This window comes from Anomalospiza imberbis, chromosome 2, assembly GCF_031753505.1.
Source record: "Anomalospiza imberbis isolate Cuckoo-Finch-1a 21T00152 chromosome 2, ASM3175350v1, whole genome shotgun sequence".
Taxonomy (NCBI): Eukaryota; Metazoa; Chordata; class Aves; order Passeriformes; family Viduidae; genus Anomalospiza; species Anomalospiza imberbis.
This window is the reverse complement of record NC_089682.1, coordinates 56,693,476-56,711,477: the sequence shown is the minus strand read 5'-3', so window position 1 is coordinate 56,711,477 and position 18,002 is coordinate 56,693,476. Positions and strand designations below refer to the sequence as shown.

The following is an 18,002-nucleotide window of genomic DNA, read 5'->3' as shown; positions in this document are numbered from 1 at the left end:
TGCAGTGAGCTCTCCCCACAGTCTCCTCCAGGCTGAACACACTAAGTGACCTCAGCAGCTCCTCATGTGGTTTCCTCTCCAGACCCTCCACCATCTTCATTGCCCTCCTTTGGACACTCTCTGATGACTTAATCTCTTTCTAAAGTCTCACAAGTTTCAGATGTCTTTGGACTTCAGCAATGGGCTGAAAGAGGGAGGGGAAATAAAAATAGATGAATGCTATCAGACTTGCCATTATATTCAGAGGACTCTTATTGAATTAATTTGAAGTCCGTGCATTGATCAGTCATTAGTCTGGATGACTGGCACTGTGTTGTAAATAGTGGTGAAAACTGCTGAGGATGTTTTCTAACCTTTCCTTGTAATGGCAGCATCAATCACTCCATGATTTACATGCTCACAGGCACTTTTTTAATCTTCTGCTATAGCATTTCTTCCAGTAAAAAAACTGGATTAACAGCTGAGCGCTGAAGGAAGAGGCTTCTCTGAAAGAGACTCTATGAAAGTCCATGGAAAAACATAATTTGTCATGTGTCACCTGGAATAATGAAGCACAGAGAGATACTCTTCTCATCCCTCAGAATCAATAGCTTTTTAAATATAAATAGAAATATATAACTGACAATGAGGATTGGTTTTCCACTGAATACCTGTAATCAAATTATATAGTAACTTTGATTTATAAATGTATTTTTTTTCTGGATAGGGAGAGATCAGTCTAATCACATTTTCATAGCCAAAATCTCATTCTTCTGGGATATCAAGCAAATATGTGCCTCCTCTCACCCCTGTCTTGAGCATGAATATTTATTTAGCAAGATTCAGGAAAAGTATGTAGTAAAGAAATCTAACCGCAAATAGTAAGGTAAAGCAAGAGAGAAAACATCTAACTACATACTAAAATATAACTTTTCATGTGTTAAGTTTTCAGAATGCTCTTTTGAAGAAATAGTCAATTTTCATCACTACTTGTACTCTAAACAAATGAGTAAAGAAAAGTATACCTAATAGATAGCAGTGTAAGCAGTTATTTATTGTGTTCTTATAAGATTTTATGAGTATTTGATCTAATATTGCTTTTTCTCTGTACTGTCCTAAGAGAGGTTACACAAAGATTTTCATGGCCACTAGAATTTCCAAAATATGTGTAATTCCCCCATCAAAACAATTCTGAGAAATTAGGAAGTGTTATTTACCTATGCCCTCCATGGCACACAGCACTTAAGCTGTCAACAGGTCACTGTCTTAAAGATTGCATCTTTAGTGTTTTGGAGTCACTGATCCTCTGAGCCGAAAATTTCATTTTCTCTGACTTTTAAAATCCCAAACTTCAACCTGCCACAGAAGCACTGCATCCATGTTTGAAAGCTGCTCACAGAGTGTTCAGTTCTCCCAGCACTGCATTGGCCCAAAGCTTGTGCTGAAGTGCAAGCTGCAACTCAGGCAATGAAATAAATAGAAAATCTATGCTAGAAAATAGAAATTAATAGAAAAGCTAGTTCAAATGTAATCTAGACTTGTGCTTGTGTGAAAAAACCGTACTGGCATTTTAATAGATATTCTATAATTCCAAGAACTTTCCTATTGACCTAGAGTGAATTGGTTTTGGTTTTTTTTCCCCATTTTGGTATCTTTTGAAGGCTTCTGATGAACAGAGCAAGAGTCTTCCCCAAGAAGCATCTTCAGCAGAAACCAAATAGTAAGTAACATAGGAGACGTTCAAGGTGCACCTTGCAGACAGCAACTCGATTCCACGTAGTATAATGGTACGTCCAGAAATTACACTGCCTTATAACTGTAAAGTATAAGGCAGTGTAATATGATTATATCATACATGTGATACCCAGTTTATGTGCAGCCCATGCTTTATTTTTGGACTTGAACTGGTAGGGCAGTAACCCATATTTTTCAGCAAGCTTTCTGTGTTCTCTGCTTTCTGTCAGATGTACACACTAAGGAAGAGATTGTAAAATAAAAGTATTTTTAAACATCTAAGTGTTCTTATCCCACTTCAGCTAACTGGCTTTAGGTGATTAATATTAGTCATTTCACAAGAAACAAACAGTTGTACTGAAATTGAAACTAGGAGTCTGTTATAAGCCAACTTCTGATCCCACACCTAACTTCCTGTGAGGGAAGGCTCATATTTCTGCAAGTTCATGTGCTTCAACTCAGCAATTAATAAGGGATTTCTGGGAATGTAAGGAAAACAAACTTGGGTAAAATTGTGAAAGCTCACCTATTTCATAGTCAAAAAATCTCAGTCTAGGGTGTTTGTTCCAATTCTGAACGAGCTGGACTAGACATCCCATGTGTGCTTTGTCTTTGGGGACTTACTTTGGGCTGTGATTGTTTTGTGGTAAATAATAGGTCACTTGCAATATGTGCAGTAGACTCATCACTTAAAATGCAGAAGGGAGATAATTAGGTTTTTTTGAAACTTGGCTGTAAAGGTTTGCCCTACTTTGTGACTGACACTTTAGGCAAATTATTTAGAACACTTGTGTATTAATTAGAAGCTGTAGATGTGATCATATTTCCTATCTTTTTGACAACATGTGTTATGAGCAATGCAAAAAGGATGGTAACTTAGCAAATTGGTTGTGTACTAAAAGTCAGCAAGGTTACTGAGAAAATTCAGAGTAGTTAGTAGGTGTCAGAAATGTTCAGGGTCTTGGAGCAAAGGAATGTCCTCGTCTATAAAATATGCCCAAACTCCTGGTATGTGTGAGAAGGACATAATAGGCAATAAGCCTATTCCCTACTCCTGGTAGGAGTAAGAGTTGTAGTTTACTGGGGCACATCTTCTTGATTTCCTGCTTGGCTGCTGGTTCCCAACTATGAGCAGAGATGCAGACTGGTAAAGGGACGATGCCTAGTACATCAGCAGCTTCACTACAGAGGTAGCATATACAGATGTTCCGTGTAAGGGTGGGTATGATACATGAGAGCTGCTTCATACAGCTAGATGCAGCATAATCCCTGTATCCTGCTTGGAATACACTCTAGATGGGTGGAAAACAGGCTGGTTTGTTGGGCCCACAGACTGGTAGTTAATTGTTATGGATAAGGGAAGGAGCAAGATTTTTTTTTTTTACACCAGCCATCCTTTTTTCTCTTTTGAAGTTCAAATTTTAGATGAGGTTTTGCACATCTAGGAGATAATTGCTTTCCTGTTTTGATAATTACTTTATATACCAATTCTTCCAGTCATTAGACACAAATTGCGGTACTTTGCAAACAGACGATCTGATTTATTGTCTGACCTGACTAGTAATGAAGCATTTTGACTGTATCTGGCCTAATTCCCTGCTGTGTAAGCATGTGTAGCAACTTAGAAGTGAATGGCAATACATGAGATTGTGCTGGTGATAAGTTGGGGCCATTATTAATAAAATACAATAAATAAATAGGTTTTGTTCTTGTAATTATTTGAATATTCAGACCAGGACCTGCTGATAAGCAATTATAAGAAAATCTTTCCTCTGACAAAAGAAATGTCAGATTTTTCCAAGAAAAATAAATAATTCTTATCTTCAAAACAAAAAATGTTGAGTTAGAAGGCCTTCTATTAAACAGGTACAACACCCAAAATGACGCCTGATCCTATATCAACTCAGTGCTGTTAAAACACCAAAGTTATGCATCCATTCTGAGTGTAGACTTTGGGGTAGTTGAAGGCATGTGTGATGCATTGTCCTGCCTTAGGCTGAATCCTCTGTGAAGATGGCTCCTACTCTCTATTCACCACATGCAGAGAGCTAAAATTATTATCTTGGACTAGACAACAAATTTTTGGATTGCTAAAATTAACTAAGTCATATCCACAGCCACTATATTTATCTTCAGCATATCTTTTTCTATTTTGTTTTTAATTTAATGTCTCTCCACTCACCCATTTTCTGTGTCTTCTGCAGTTTTTCTCTAAATCCATCATCCCACATCATACAAGTTATTTCCTTTAATTTAACCGTGATCTTTGATGCTGGAGTGGCAAATGGGATTCTATGATACTTCTGCTCCACTCTATTTGCTGAGACATTGATTTTCTTAAAGCATTTAAGTACTGAAAAAGTCAATAGGGCTATATACAAGTAATATAAAGGCATCTTGGTAACTTATAGAGAAAGAGCCAGTTGACAGAGTTTCATGTCATTCAGTGAGAGGGAAACCTGTGGTTTCTAGCTGAGGGCAAATGATAGCACAATTCTCTCACACCCTGTGTTCCACACGTCCCCATCAAGGGTAACCACAGCCCCACAAGCTACAAGACAGAGCACGATCTGGAGAAAATAGTGTGAATATCCCAACAAGTAATAGGGGCTCCTAGTTCCCAGAAATGCCATTGTTTTCTTGGCTGACTCATGCCCTGAGGAACTTTACTGGGAACTCCCAGGGACACCATCAGGAGGTCTGGCAGCAACAGCTCTTCCTTAGACCAATTATCCCTTCTCATTTCTGCCTGGCTTGTTACAGGAGGGATGGATCTGCTCAAGTCTGGAGTTAGGGAGCTGCTGTGAACTGGGATGGCCTCAGCACCTTCTCAGGTGTTGGAAGGGATTTTGGCATTATATATAGACTCCTGCCAGGCTCTGGCTCACTCCAGATGTGTGTCCCCACCTCTGCCTCCAAATGGGCTGCCCAGTTCCTTGTGGAAAAGCTTTCAAACCCTCACAAATGGTATCAGGTGAAAAGGAAGGCAGGGCTGCCACCATCTGAATGTGAAGGCAAACCATCAAACCCAGCACTATTTTTGATCAGCGGCTCCGCTGCCACTGTCAAAATCTGTTATGAATGAATGGCCAAGTATTTCACAGATGTAATTCAATAGGACTCAAGCTCCAAGGCCAGAAATATCTAAGTGTAAAGATAACTGATGTTTGCAGAGATACCTTCAAAATTTGCCTCCTGGTGCATGTAATGGGATTTTTCCATCTGTTTGCCACATACCTGAGGAATTCCAAAGCTAGAGTATGGTAAGATTATAATCAGATTAATTTGTTTTTCAATTACTGCTGGGTATATTTTATTTCTGATGCTGGGACAAGATCCAGCATTTGTAGCCTGAATGTGGATAATACAGGTTACAATTTTTTCCTCAAAATGTTGGAGTGCTTGTTTTTCCTGTTTGACATTATGTAATCACAGATATTGTAATTATAGATATTCATTTTTTGTGATGAAATGTGGCTAGTGTAACAACTTTCTTTAAATAGCTGTCTCTTTCTCAGAGAAAGAAATATTTGGCAGTATCCCATTCTGCCATTTAATTGAGCCATATGAAATATGTGAGCAGGGAGAAGAACAGGAAGTTTTAAACCCTAGAACATACAAATTAGACATGTGTCTGTCATGTAAAATTGCAGAAATTCCTAGGACGAATGACTAGTACTGTGAGGGAGGTGGTGTAAATCAAGCAAGCACAGCAGGTACCTACCAGTCACCTCAGTGAACATGACCAAGCCCCCAGTGGTAGGACCTAAGTATGTATGTGCTGCTGGAATTCTCTTCCCACAAAGGGGCATCAACAGAGATCTCTGGAAGTGAAAAGAAAACCTTTCATAAGTGTCTTTCAAAGTGGTGGTAGAGAAGAGACAATTGCTTGATTTGTATTTCCCTGTTGGGAAGAGTTCTTTTAAGAGACAGAGTATTTTTGTGTCTGTGCAAAGATATGGATGCATACGAACGTCACAATGTAAACCAGCTGTCAGATTTCACTCCCTTAGTACTTGCAGTTCATTGCTTTAGGCCATGAACGCCTGAGAGGATAAGTCATAGAGGTTTGCCTTCTTGTAACATGTTCTGCTTGCCAATCGTAAATCTGCTTTTCTTCTATACCTAAAATCATAAATTTGGTATAGGAAGGCCAGGCAGTGGTGTTATATTAAGAAGTGAAACATCCTCTAAGGGATGAGCTCTGTCAGGTATACACTTCTGTGTGCTTCCCTCAAGGATAATGATCTTTTCCTCCAGAAAACATTAAATTATTAACTTCACTGATGCAATTTCCTGTGCTACACTGTAGGATCCACATTTTGAGTTTCAGATAGATAATCGAAATAATATTCTGTGAAAGATGATCTGCAAATAGTCTAAGAAACATCCAGTAAAGGAGAGCATCTATGCAAATGTAGTATGAAACATGTAGAATAAACTGATGGGGAGAGCCAGATTCTGGAGCCTTTCATAGCATGGGATTTTGTTCCTGCAAAGGGCTTTTCATATAGGTTTCATGAACTGATACTATGAACTCTACTTTGTGATCTCCTTTATCTGCATGTGCTTGCTATGTGTCATTTTTGCCTTACCCTGGGACAAGGCCTCAAGCCCAGTGCTGGAGGGAAAAGCTTTCCCTAAAGGCTCAGTAACTCCCAGCTTAGGCAGATACATTGCTGCTGGAATACACCAGGCAGAAATGAGAAGAGGTTGTTGGTTTGGGTAGGAGATGTTGCTGTTGGAATTCCTGGTGGTGCTCCTAGGAGCTCCAGTGATGTTCCCTAGAGTCAGACTCAGTCAAGAAAACAGTGGCATTTCTGGGAACAAGGAGTCCCTGCTGCTTGCTGGGATATTCCCACTGTATCCCAATTGTCTCTGCACTTGGTTGAGTGTCAGACAGCCTTCCACAGCCACAACAGCCATCCTGCCCTTTGCACAACACACTTTCTGTCTTCTAGCAAAGCCTAGTAGCCAATCCATCCCCTTTGGAGGTCTCGCCACTGGACTCTGTATTGCTTCTTTTACATTGATGGAGTTGTCTTAGCAACAGCAAGAACTTTAGGGCAGGGCAAGGTGTGATCTCTGTTCAGAGAAGTGCAAAATTCACAAGGCTATAAAAATGTTTAATGACAATAATTTCCCTTCCCTTCCTTCAATAGATTGTCGTGTTCTTCTTTTAGCAGCTGAACTTCATTTTGTTATTTGTGGCCCATTAGTACTGCTTCTAGGAAGGACTGACAAAACCATTACTGAAATTGTTCACTTACAGTTATACATGGTATCCAAAGGACTTGCTCTTTTGTTGAACTGCACAGCTCAGGAGATTTTCTAGCCTCACACTGATTGTGGGTTGCTATGCTAGCAACAGCAGCATGTGACAGCAGAAGTGCCACTGCTTGTACCAAGTGCAATCATCACTGTGGCATCAGAAATGAAAACCAGCTGAGAAAATAGGGAGTTTTTCTCCTGAACTTGCCAGCATGGAGATTTCCTGCTTGGTGTCATAGCATATATTTGGTTGGGATGGCTCATTCAGTCCAGGATCACCTTGATGTCTGTTCCTCCTGCTTTCTGGTGCTGCTGATTTTTGGAGCATGGTTCACAGCTAGTTGGGCCAGGAGAAATATGATTAAAGAAGTTAAAAGTTCTGCTATTGTGCCTCACTAGTGAGATATAATTAACCAGTGGGGAGTCATGGGTCTGGAGAAAATTTCTGTCTCTTCCTACGGGACAAGCAATGTGACTTCCTGAGGGATTTTATTCTGTTATTCTGTGAAGATGGTGCCTCTGATGTCTAATCAGCAGCAGAATTGGAAGGACAGAGCATGGTCAGAGCAGATAAAATCTTCATGGTTTACAGTTGCTGTAATAGCTTTTTTAGCTGCTAATATCTTGATTGAAATGTGATTTACTTTTTTTTTTTTTTTTTTTTTTTTTTTTCCTACATAACACTCATATATTGGGCATATTTTGATCCAAGAAGGACAAAAAATACAGGCAACACACTAACCCCCTCTTCCAAGCCATAAGCTGCTGAGGACAAGGAGGACACTAATGAACGTGTCACACAGGTGTCTTTTAGGTCCATTTTCCATAGGCTGATGCCTGAAATACTTACCCTTTTACCATTAATATTTCCTAGAAGGATTCCACCTGGACATGTGTCCTACTGCAGAGAAATTTGGCTTCAGCAGCCAAAAGGGCCAGGCCTGTGCTCAGTGCAGGACCAAAACTGGGGCTTTTGGTCATGCAATGGGGGGCACAGCTTGTTGCTTTTAGCCCCTCTTTGGGAAGGGTGTTCCGTGTGCCAGCCTCTCTGCTTCCAGGGAAGGCCCTGGGACTTTCCTCAGCTGAGCCTTTGGATGCTGCTGGCTTTAAACTGCCTGGAACAGCAGAGCTGTTTCTCATAGTGCTTCCCATTGGAAGAACTGAATCACTCCGGACTTCATGTGCAGGTGGTTTTCCTTCTGGGGGCTCACTCAGCAAGAGAAGGAAAATTGGCTCAACAGTTTTACTTTAGTTTACAGCCATCCTCTCAAGTGGTATTCAACCTCTCCAAGGTGTGAATTATAGATGTTTATTTGTTTTGAGAAAGCCTTGACTGAAATAGAATCAAAATTGTATAAACATTTGTATTACTCTTACAGACTGTAAATTTAGACAAAGTTTTAAATGAAAGTTTGTCTTTTAACCAAATAATCTGTCAATGTTTGAAGTTATAAAGGTATATTCATATAGGTAAATAAATTTGTTACCTACCTTTCATTTGTGATACTCAGTAGATGATAAAAATAAACTAGAATAAAAAGGAAAATAAGTTTATAGAAAATGGAGAAGGTAGGCTGGCAGGTATATTAGTGGTGAACAAAGAAAATTGGAAAACAGGCTGAGAAGTAATGACATGCTGTTTGTTTTTTTATGGACACTCATTATTTCTGTGGGGAACATCTGCTCTGCAAGGGTTCTTTGCAGCAGCTCGCCAGCAGAGGTGAATAACCCCAGATTACCTCATCTTCAATGCATATTATACCTCATCCACATTTCAATTGATGCTGGCTCCTTCTATTTTCAAGTTTAAATACAATTCTGAGGTTTCTGGTTGAAGTCCCTCTCCTCCATCCCAAGAAGAAAAATAATTATGGGGACACATTCATATATATGACAGTTTTTATCTAAGATGAGGTAAATCCTTCTGTTACTAAGTTACTGTTTTAACCACTGTGGACAGATGTAGTTTAGCCAACAACCTTGTACATATTTAACTGCAATGTAGATGTCTGAGTTCAGATGAATCCAGCCCTGAAGTATCTGTTGACTGTGATTTGTGACACCTATCTCTGGAAATCTTGAAAAGCTTCCCAGATCTTACTTCCTCCCCTGTATACATCAGTGTCTGGAAACTTTTGTCCCATTATCTTTAAATGTTTACTTGTGGAGGGGCGAAGGTCTTGGCATGCTGAGCATGCTAAAGGTTTTCTCCAAGTTTACATAAGATATTCCTTTTGTTTGCTGTGTGAATTGTTCTTTATATGAAGGTGCTCAAACCCATGTAATATCAGCACACCTAGCTGTGAAAATACGAGACACTGTCTTTGATATTTTCAAGGAGGTTGAAACAATCACTGTTAATCACTCAAAGATATGAAAATGACTTATCCAAGTGAAAGATACAGTGCTTGACTTTCCTTTTAGTTACACTGGTGAAAATTGAGAGTTGCTGGTGTCAGTTATGTTTTGTCTGGCTTAATGGAGATAACAATCAGGACCCTTAGCTTCTAATCAAGTTTGATATTACCCTGGTGAGTTGTTCTAATCCCTTAAATGGCACCATGTGGTAAGAAATCAACTGTGTTATGAAAATTACTCAGCTTTTCAGTTGTGCTAGTGTATTTTGGTCTAATTGCCTAATTTTACCTTCTCAATAAAGAAAATATTCAGAATTCTCTATTGTAGCACATCTCCAGTAGACATCCATGTTTGTAATTCTCATTATAAAAAAGAAAGACAAATATTTTTGGTTAAAGAAGTTTGACTATGCAACTCAGAATAACTAGGAACTAGTAAGCACACTGTCTTAACAAACACCTTGTCGTTGTCTTCTATACTTTGTGCACAAAAGCTTGGGTAAGTTTTTTTCTTTTTTTTTTTTCTGAAGGAAAACTCTTGGCAGTGCAGATAGTGCAGGTTATTTCTGCTGTTGCATGTGTGGGATTCTGCATGCAAAATTTATGCATTTCTGATCAATAGTTCTACAAGTGCTGCTGTGCACAGAAAGGGTGGGAATGTTCTACTCAGAACCAAATACATCTGGAACACAGTTTTGTATACTATAAATTCTGTAGTGGAATAAAAGAACACATATAAGCACACTCACATCCATACAGCGGCTTGCTGTTAGAGTTACTTAGGTGCAAATTTCTATCATTTGGGAATATCTTGTCTCTTGTAGTTGCTTTGACTCTGGCTCTAAAATCAAACCAGCAGATAGAGTTTGTTCATGTATTTGCTTGGTCATCCTGTGGCCAAGGTGAAGAGATATTTTTGCCTATTTTCTGAAGACAAAACATTATGAATCACTGAACATTTGCTTTGTGCTTGGAGTAGTCTCCACTGTGCAGAAATGCCTTGGAGCACTGTGAGAGGGATTGCTTTTATAAGCCATGAAGGGTAACTGAGGCATTTAGAGACACCATGAACTGAAAAAAATTCAACAGCTTGGTTTCTTACAAGCCATGTTACCTTGCAAATGACCTGTCCTACTTTTTGCTCTGCTGGTGTGTCAAAACAAACCACCATGCTACAGCACTAAAATGCAGCAATGTGTCACCATGTAGGATATAAGATATGCTTGCAGGACTTGTGGGGTTGTTGAGAACAAGGTAATCAACAGGCATAAGCAAAAGCCAGTTGTGATCATGTGTATAATAATAAAAAGACATGATTTGCCTCACTGGAAAAACGCTTGTGCACAGGTCTGGGTGTAGGTATTTTCTGAAGCAATCCGAATTATTGGCATCACGGACTGTTTGCCCTTGGCTAAGTTCATGCTTCATGAAACCTGTTGAATTGTAACATCAAAACAGTGATATTTCATGGACTTGGAAAAATATTTTGGGATTTCCTATATCCTCTAAGGAACAATCTCTTCACAGAACTAGACCTGATAGTGGAGTATTAGAATGAGTAGCAACTGATAATATTCATAAACTTTTTATGCATTGATCAAATTATTATCTGCTTGCGTTATATTTTTTTAGTTTCCTTTCTTTTTTTTTCCCATTGAGAAAAAAAATTTGGACTAACAATTCTTCAGAATCATAAATTTCTTATAATTGTTTTATTATGGTGGAGATTAAAAGAGCAGAACAAAGGGAAGGTGTTTTATATAAAGTGACAGTTGATTTTCCTGTGCTTGCCCATAAAATACCTCTTTATCCCAGCCTTCTCTGAATATCATGCTTCATTTTTCAGAGAAGATATTCTGTGCTTGGGGCACATTTCCTTAAATCTTTGCAAACCACTGATGCTCAGAATACGTTCTGCTTAGCATAATCACATTAATTCCAGTTTTCACAGACATATGCGTTCCACCCTCCACATCTCTTAATCACTAATCCCACCTCCATGAAGAGCTTTTTTGGGAGAAGCATGCCATAAAAGATGAAATTAAATTGTTCCAGAACCAGTTTCTGAATGTCACATGGAAGTTTTTACTCTTGGCAACACTGACATCAGTGTGCCTTTACTTCAGAAAAAAGTCTAGACATGAAGCAAAAACCTGTGCTTTTTCTAAGCTTGCAACTTTGGCAACACAGGGACTAGGCTTTTTCTCAGTACTGTTTCATCCTAATCACTACTGGGGAAGTGGAACATTTGATTGATCAGGCTGGAATATGTTCCACTGGTAGCTCAGTCCTGGACATGGATTATCCTTATTGTTGAGTGGGCATGATGCTTTGACTGAGACTGGAAAGATTCACATGTTTTTAAAACGCTGTTATATGTTTATATTCATGCTTGCCAATCTAAGACTTCCCTTTACTATTGTTTTTTGAGAGGAAAGCAAAAATAGAGGAGTATGAATGAGGAAGAAAAAGGGAGAAACAAACAAGTGAAACACTGGTATAACCAAGCTGGGACAGTTAAATGTGGGAGATTAGCATTTGTAATAATAAGGAGGCACTGTGGAAGTCTAGACTGGAAAAAGCCTTCAGTATTGAGTATTTCAGTGAGAGCTATCTTGTCTGTTTTAAGATACTGGCCCCAGGTAAAGAATTAATAAAATATTAACTTGACATAACTTCTTCTCCTGGATGTAATTTTTCATTAACCAAAAAAATAATCCAAAGAACTTCATAAAAAAGAAAATATCATTATTAAAATTGTCTTCCCAAAATGATTGCACATGGAAGAATTATCTGAGGATCATTTCATCTTGATTGTGCGTCATGCTGTGTATCAAATTACATCAGATTTATTCCACAAGCAGACATCCTTCAGGACCATCTGACTGGCAAAAGCTTATTCTAGCCAAGAGATAAAGCAATGGTGTAAATCATCCCATTTCATGGGTATAATTATTCAATCAATCAGCAGAAGGGGAGTAACAGGTCTCAATGTGTTGGTCATAGTACATCTATCTAACCTGGGATGTTTTCCATTGTGTGATGGTGACATTTGAAGCTGTATGGGCTAACCTATTTATCTGCAGAGTCAGATCCTGCCAACAGTGCATTCAACAAGACATTACTCCATAAATAAATGTAATGGGACTGCATGAAGAATGACACTCTGCTTAGACTGAAAAAAGTTACAGTGTGGTCCTGATAGAGTTCAACCTCAGTTACAAGAGATGGATGTGAGGTATAAGAAAAGATAGCCTTCCCCTTTCTGGTCTCTGTAAACTTTTAGCAGCTTATAGTTCATGGCTAATGTTTCCAGGAAAGTTAGATGCCTGTTGTCATTCTCTGCTCATATAAACTGTGGCAACAGATTGCATATGGAAGTGAATTGTTAAAAGTCTTCAATTCCATGCACAAGTTTAATTACTTGTAATTTTCTTAATAAAGTTTTTCATTTTCTACTTTAACAATAATGACATAGCTAAGTAATAATAATAATAATAATAATAATAATAATAATACAATTGTAAAGTAGGATTATAACATGAAATAGGAATTAAAAAAAAAAGCCAAGTTCCTGTGTCAGCAACACAGCAGTAAAAAGGCATTAAGAAAAAATCTTGGTCTGAGAGGGAGAAGCAATTTCCCAGGTAATAAAGCTTTAGTCTAAATCATGATTAAGACAGGGATTTCCCCAGAGATTATGATAAAGCTTTTACAGGTCCCCAAATTAGTACTTATAGTCTTCAAGGCAAGGAGTTTTATTTGTCTGGTGTTGATATCTCCTCTTTCCAGCTTCTGCACGCAGCTGCAAAAGATGATGACCAAGAGAGTCTTGGGGATTCATCTAGGTTAATAGAGTTAAGTTTTACTACAGACCTTCTACTGGCACCTCCAGTGTACCTAAGAGTGAGCCACATGGCCAACATCTGCCACATGTCATTCCCTCACTTGTCTTCTTTGCCTGGTACATTCTTCTTTCTGAAATTGTGTCTTTTGCTCCATAATCTCTGTTGTTTCTGTTCCTGGAGCAACCCTGAATTTATAAGAAGCCTCTGATGCAGTCATTGTTGAACTTGACCAAGGCCCATAACATAGAAAGCAGAACACTGTCAGCTCATAATCACTTGGAGTGCTGTGGTGTTTAACCCCAGACCGCCACTCATTCAGTCTCCCACCAGTGGGATCAGAGAGAATTGGATGAGTAAAAGCTGGAAACAAGGAATTAATTCACTGCTCCCCATGGGCAGGCAGGTGTTCAGCCATCTCCAGGAGAGCAGGGTCCCATGATGTATAATGGCTTTCAGTTTAAAGCTGTTCCTTCTTGTCTTATCAACACATGTCCTTGTAAAAAGCCCTGCTTTCTTGTAGGCCCCCTTTAGGTACTGAAAGGATGCTGTAGGGTGTCCCCAGACCCTTCTCTTCCCCAGACTGAATAGCTCCAGCTCTCTCAGCCTGTGTTCATAGGGAGAGATGATCCAGTCCTCTTTCTTGAGAGACTAATGGAAAAATCTATGTTGAGACCCTCTAAGAGATTTTACCCCCAGATACACTGGACTGAGTGGGTTTGCACAGGGCCAGCTCAGCGTAGGTGCCTCCAAACCATGATTTCCTAAACCTCCCGAGCACTGTGCAGAGATGAGAGTTTAGCTGTGTATTAACAGCTTCCAAGTAGCATTTCTCACTTGTTTCAAGTGTGGTTAAAAGTAGACTGTATGGTCTTATGCCAAAATTTGGAATCCTTATGTTTTGGTGAGTGTCCAGTGCTATTTCAGATTTTGAGACAGTTTTAAAATTCCTTGTTTGTTACATAGAAAGAATTAAGATTTGATAAAATACTGTATAACTCTGCCTCATTTCAAACATAAGGAGCAGAAAATATGAGGAGATGAACAGGAATTTCATCATCATTTAGCCAGTGAAGATCTGAGCGGTTAGATTTTTGTCTAACTGCTTTGCCCAGCTTTACTGTGAACTGTTGCTGTGTTCTCCTTGCTTGGGGTACTTGCTGCTTTATAAGATGCTCAGGCATGCTGTGAGCTAGAGTCAGAGGGAAGTTAATATACAGCTTTTTCTAGAGAGGTCATTGTAGGATTGGTGTGGAACCACCCTTTGCATAAGGAATTGTCCCAAATACACTAACATCTTCCTTGTCCGAAAGGGACAGATGAGGCATTTCCCTGTCTCTCTGCAGATGTTCTCAGGTGGCAGCATGCAACATTAATCACCCTGATACATCCGCTGAGCTGTCAGGAAGGTTTCACGCATCCTAGAGCACTGTGAAATCCCTTTCCCAAGGCATCCAGTCCTCCTCACACTCCTGGGACATCACACACTCTGTGTGGTAGAGGATATGAGCTGAAGGCAAAGAGGTTCAACAAAGAAAGTTACTGGTCAGCTTAGTTATTCAGGATCAGGAGCACCCCTATCTTCCTCCTGGATGCCATCATCTTTTTCAAAAGAGAAGACTGTAATAGAGAGATCAGTAAAAAGGGGTGGCTGGCTTCTACCTTTTCTTCCTCAAGGAGCCTAGAAGCAGAGGGTAGCGGGGCCAGTTGTAGGCTTTCATCTTTAATTAGAGAGATGGCCCAAATGCACCTCAAAACCAGAGAGTTTAATACAATAAGAGATGTTCTTTTTGTTGCTTTGTTCTTCTGCATCTGAGATGCCAGTGTTGATCGAAGTAATTTTTGTATCGCCTCTTGGCAGATTTTCCCAGTGCACTGCATTTGGTAATTTACAGCAGAGCACTTCCAGCAATAACCATGACTGACATCTGAAAGTGGTTTACACTCATTTAAAAAATTGGGCAATATAAAAGTTAGGCAAGGTTTGCAGGAGAGGTAACATTGCATATTATAACAGCTGATGTACTGAAAAGGCATGAACAGGTTTCCAAACACCCATGGCCTTCTTGGGATTGCTGCAGAGACAGACACTACAGAGAAACAAAAATCCAGCACCTCCCTTTCAATTGTGGCATTTCTAAAATGCCTCCCAGTGCTGCAAATCAGTAAAAGTTTAGAATAATCTGATTTATAGCTGCAGCACATGTTGTGAGACTGGAAACTCAATAACATTTTATTACCTACTAAAGAAGTTGTTTATTTAAATGATTACTTCTTGTGACATATACCAGAAGATAAACAGTGTACAAATGAGTAAAATGTGTGACTGACTGCTTTATGACTACACTCTTCTGTTCATTTTATGCCATTCATTGCTGAGTTTATTCTGCAATAAATACAAACACTACTATCAGATTACATGTTCCAGAAAAAAAACCTTCAGCTAAAGCAATCAGTGTACCTTACAAGAACCACATGTTTTGTCAGATTTTTATTCTAATACTCAGCTACAATTGAAATTGGTAAGTTCCTATTTTCAGAGTGAAAAGCAATGATAATTCATGTGATAATTCTCTCGCAAAACAAAAACAAAAAGAAAAAACTCAAACTAAATTAGGAAGCTTCATTTTAGGGATGCATAATTAGACATGATGGGAAGATGCCTTATTCTGTGGCATCACATTTCCTTTCCTATTAGCATGATATTTATGGATATAAAGGGGAAAAATAAGTTTCTCATCTGACAAAAGGTGTTTATCTGCTGCTCATAATCTTGAACTAACCTTTCCCCCCACTCACTATTCTTTAGAGCATTATTTAATGTAAGTTCCTATCTGCAGCTGTTGTGCTGTAAAAGGTGATCTCCTTTTCCCTCAAAGGTATGGTGGCTCATTTTGAAAACTGTTGTGTAGCCCTGGTCCGTCCTGGTCCTCTGCCTAAAGGAGCAGTGAAGAACTGAAAGGATCCTGTGATCCTGACCTCATGATACTGGGAATAGGGGTTTTGCCTACCCAGTGTCATGAGAAATGCTAAGGGCTCGTGTAGCCAAGACTGTTTTGCATGAAGGCCTGGGAAGGCCTTCTTTAATCAGGGAAATGGTGTCTGGTGGAGCTGAAGCTTTCTCTTCCCATCTCCCTCTGCCTCTTTTCCTGACATCCTTTTCTGACTTTTTGCTGACCTTTTGCTGCCTGCTGGAGAGGAACTGAGATTATAGTAATGTGATAATTTATTATCCTTTCTTCCATCTCCAAAACCTCTCAATTTCAGGCAGCTCCTCACCTTTACCAACTTAGTGTTCTGCCAATTGCTTGGTCAGACCTTGCAGGTCTTTTTGTGGGGTGGGGGCAAAAAGAAATCCAAATTGGCACAAACATCAGCACAAGGCTATAGTTTCTTTTTCTCCTGCTACAGTAAGCATTAAATCTGTTCCTAGTGAGGCTGGCTAATAATCCCCATCACATCCTGGCTGGCATTCATCATGCTTAGCTGCAGGCACATATTGAGGTTCCTGTTGGAAATAGTTGCTTTAATTTCTGTTCCATCAGTGCACAGACACTGGTATTTCCAGAGTCAGATTCACCAGGATTATTTTAGACTTTTCCAGGGATTATTTCTGCCCAAAGACTGTTATATAGGTGCAAATGCTAATCTTAAATGCCTAATTGTAAAAAATTTAGGTGTAGTGTCTACAGTGTAGGCATGGAAAGTTAGGTGAGATTGATCTCTCTCCTGATGTATTTTACAGTGATCTCCCTTTTTTAGATAAAATGGGCAAATGTCAACTGCTCCAGCATCCACTGTCTCTTGTAATGAAACTAAACTGGGAGGAGAAACACTTTGCTGGGGTGACTTTGCTCCAGACCCTCACACCTATTGGTTTGCACCCATACACCATGGCCTGAGCTGGAGCAGCAGATCCTGCCCGAGTTCAGGGCTCACTGGGAGTTTATCATTCTCACAGCCATGGTCATCCAACTCAGGGCACTGGACCCTCTTAGCTTGTCATCAGTGATGAAGACAGACACAAAGAAAACATTAAGCATCTCTGCCTTATCTGTGTCCCTGTTTGTGAGGTGACCATAATGTTGTTTGACAATTTAGCCTTGGTCAAATATAATCTAAATATTGGCTGAGAACCATGCCCATTGTATGGCAGGAGAACAATAAGCAAGTCCGAAATGGAGCTTACTAGAGAAATCAATTCTGATTTTACAATTAGTCTGTTAAAGTTTCTGCATGTTATGGAAAATGTTGCAAGCCAGGCTAAGGTACTAACAAATATTTGTCTTGGGCAGAATGGCTATAAAATGCAGCAGAGTTGTCATAATTTTTTTAACAATCCCAAAATGTAATCACTGTTTTCTAATGCACTTCTTAATATTTCAGTGTTTCTCACATGTCTGTATCTTCAGAAAACAACTTCATCCATTGAAGTGCTGACATTTTCCTTAAATAAGCAACACCAAACACTAAACTTCATTTTCACAAAATAAATTATTCAGTAAGTCTTCTTTATTTATCTCCTCTTTGACTGCTTTGTTGCCTGAAATGTTCATTGCTCTTGCAGAGAAAACAAACCCCTGGATTTCCCTGATGGTTATTGTAGATGTCAGCTGTAGTGTTCAGACTCTTCAAAGGATCACTCCCATGGCCTAATCTCCAGTGCTCCCCAAAGCTCACCAGTGATTACTTTGGTGTGTTTTATTAGTGACTATGAGGTGGGGGGCAGTGCTCATTGCTAGATTTTATTATCCACAGAAAAAGCTTTGTAACATTGAAAAATGCAAGCTGAATACTGATTAATGTGCCAAAGACA

At 39.3% G+C, this 18,002-nt stretch overlaps 1 protein-coding gene across 11 annotated transcripts in view; it reads left to right on the top strand.

Moving 5' to 3' along the window:
• Positions 1-18,002, top strand: part of MTUS2 (microtubule associated scaffold protein 2) — a 257,315-nt gene that overhangs the window by 51,404 nt on the left and 187,909 nt on the right. For 6 of the 11 annotated variants that reach the window (XM_068181183.1, XM_068181186.1, XM_068181181.1 and 3 more), the window contains exon 2: positions 1,641-1,699. The exons of the other annotated variants lie outside the window; for them this stretch is intronic. The gene's annotated coding sequence lies outside the window, so the exon portion shown is untranslated. The remainder of the gene's footprint in view (positions 1-1,640; positions 1,700-18,002) is intronic. 11 annotated transcript variants of the gene reach the window in all.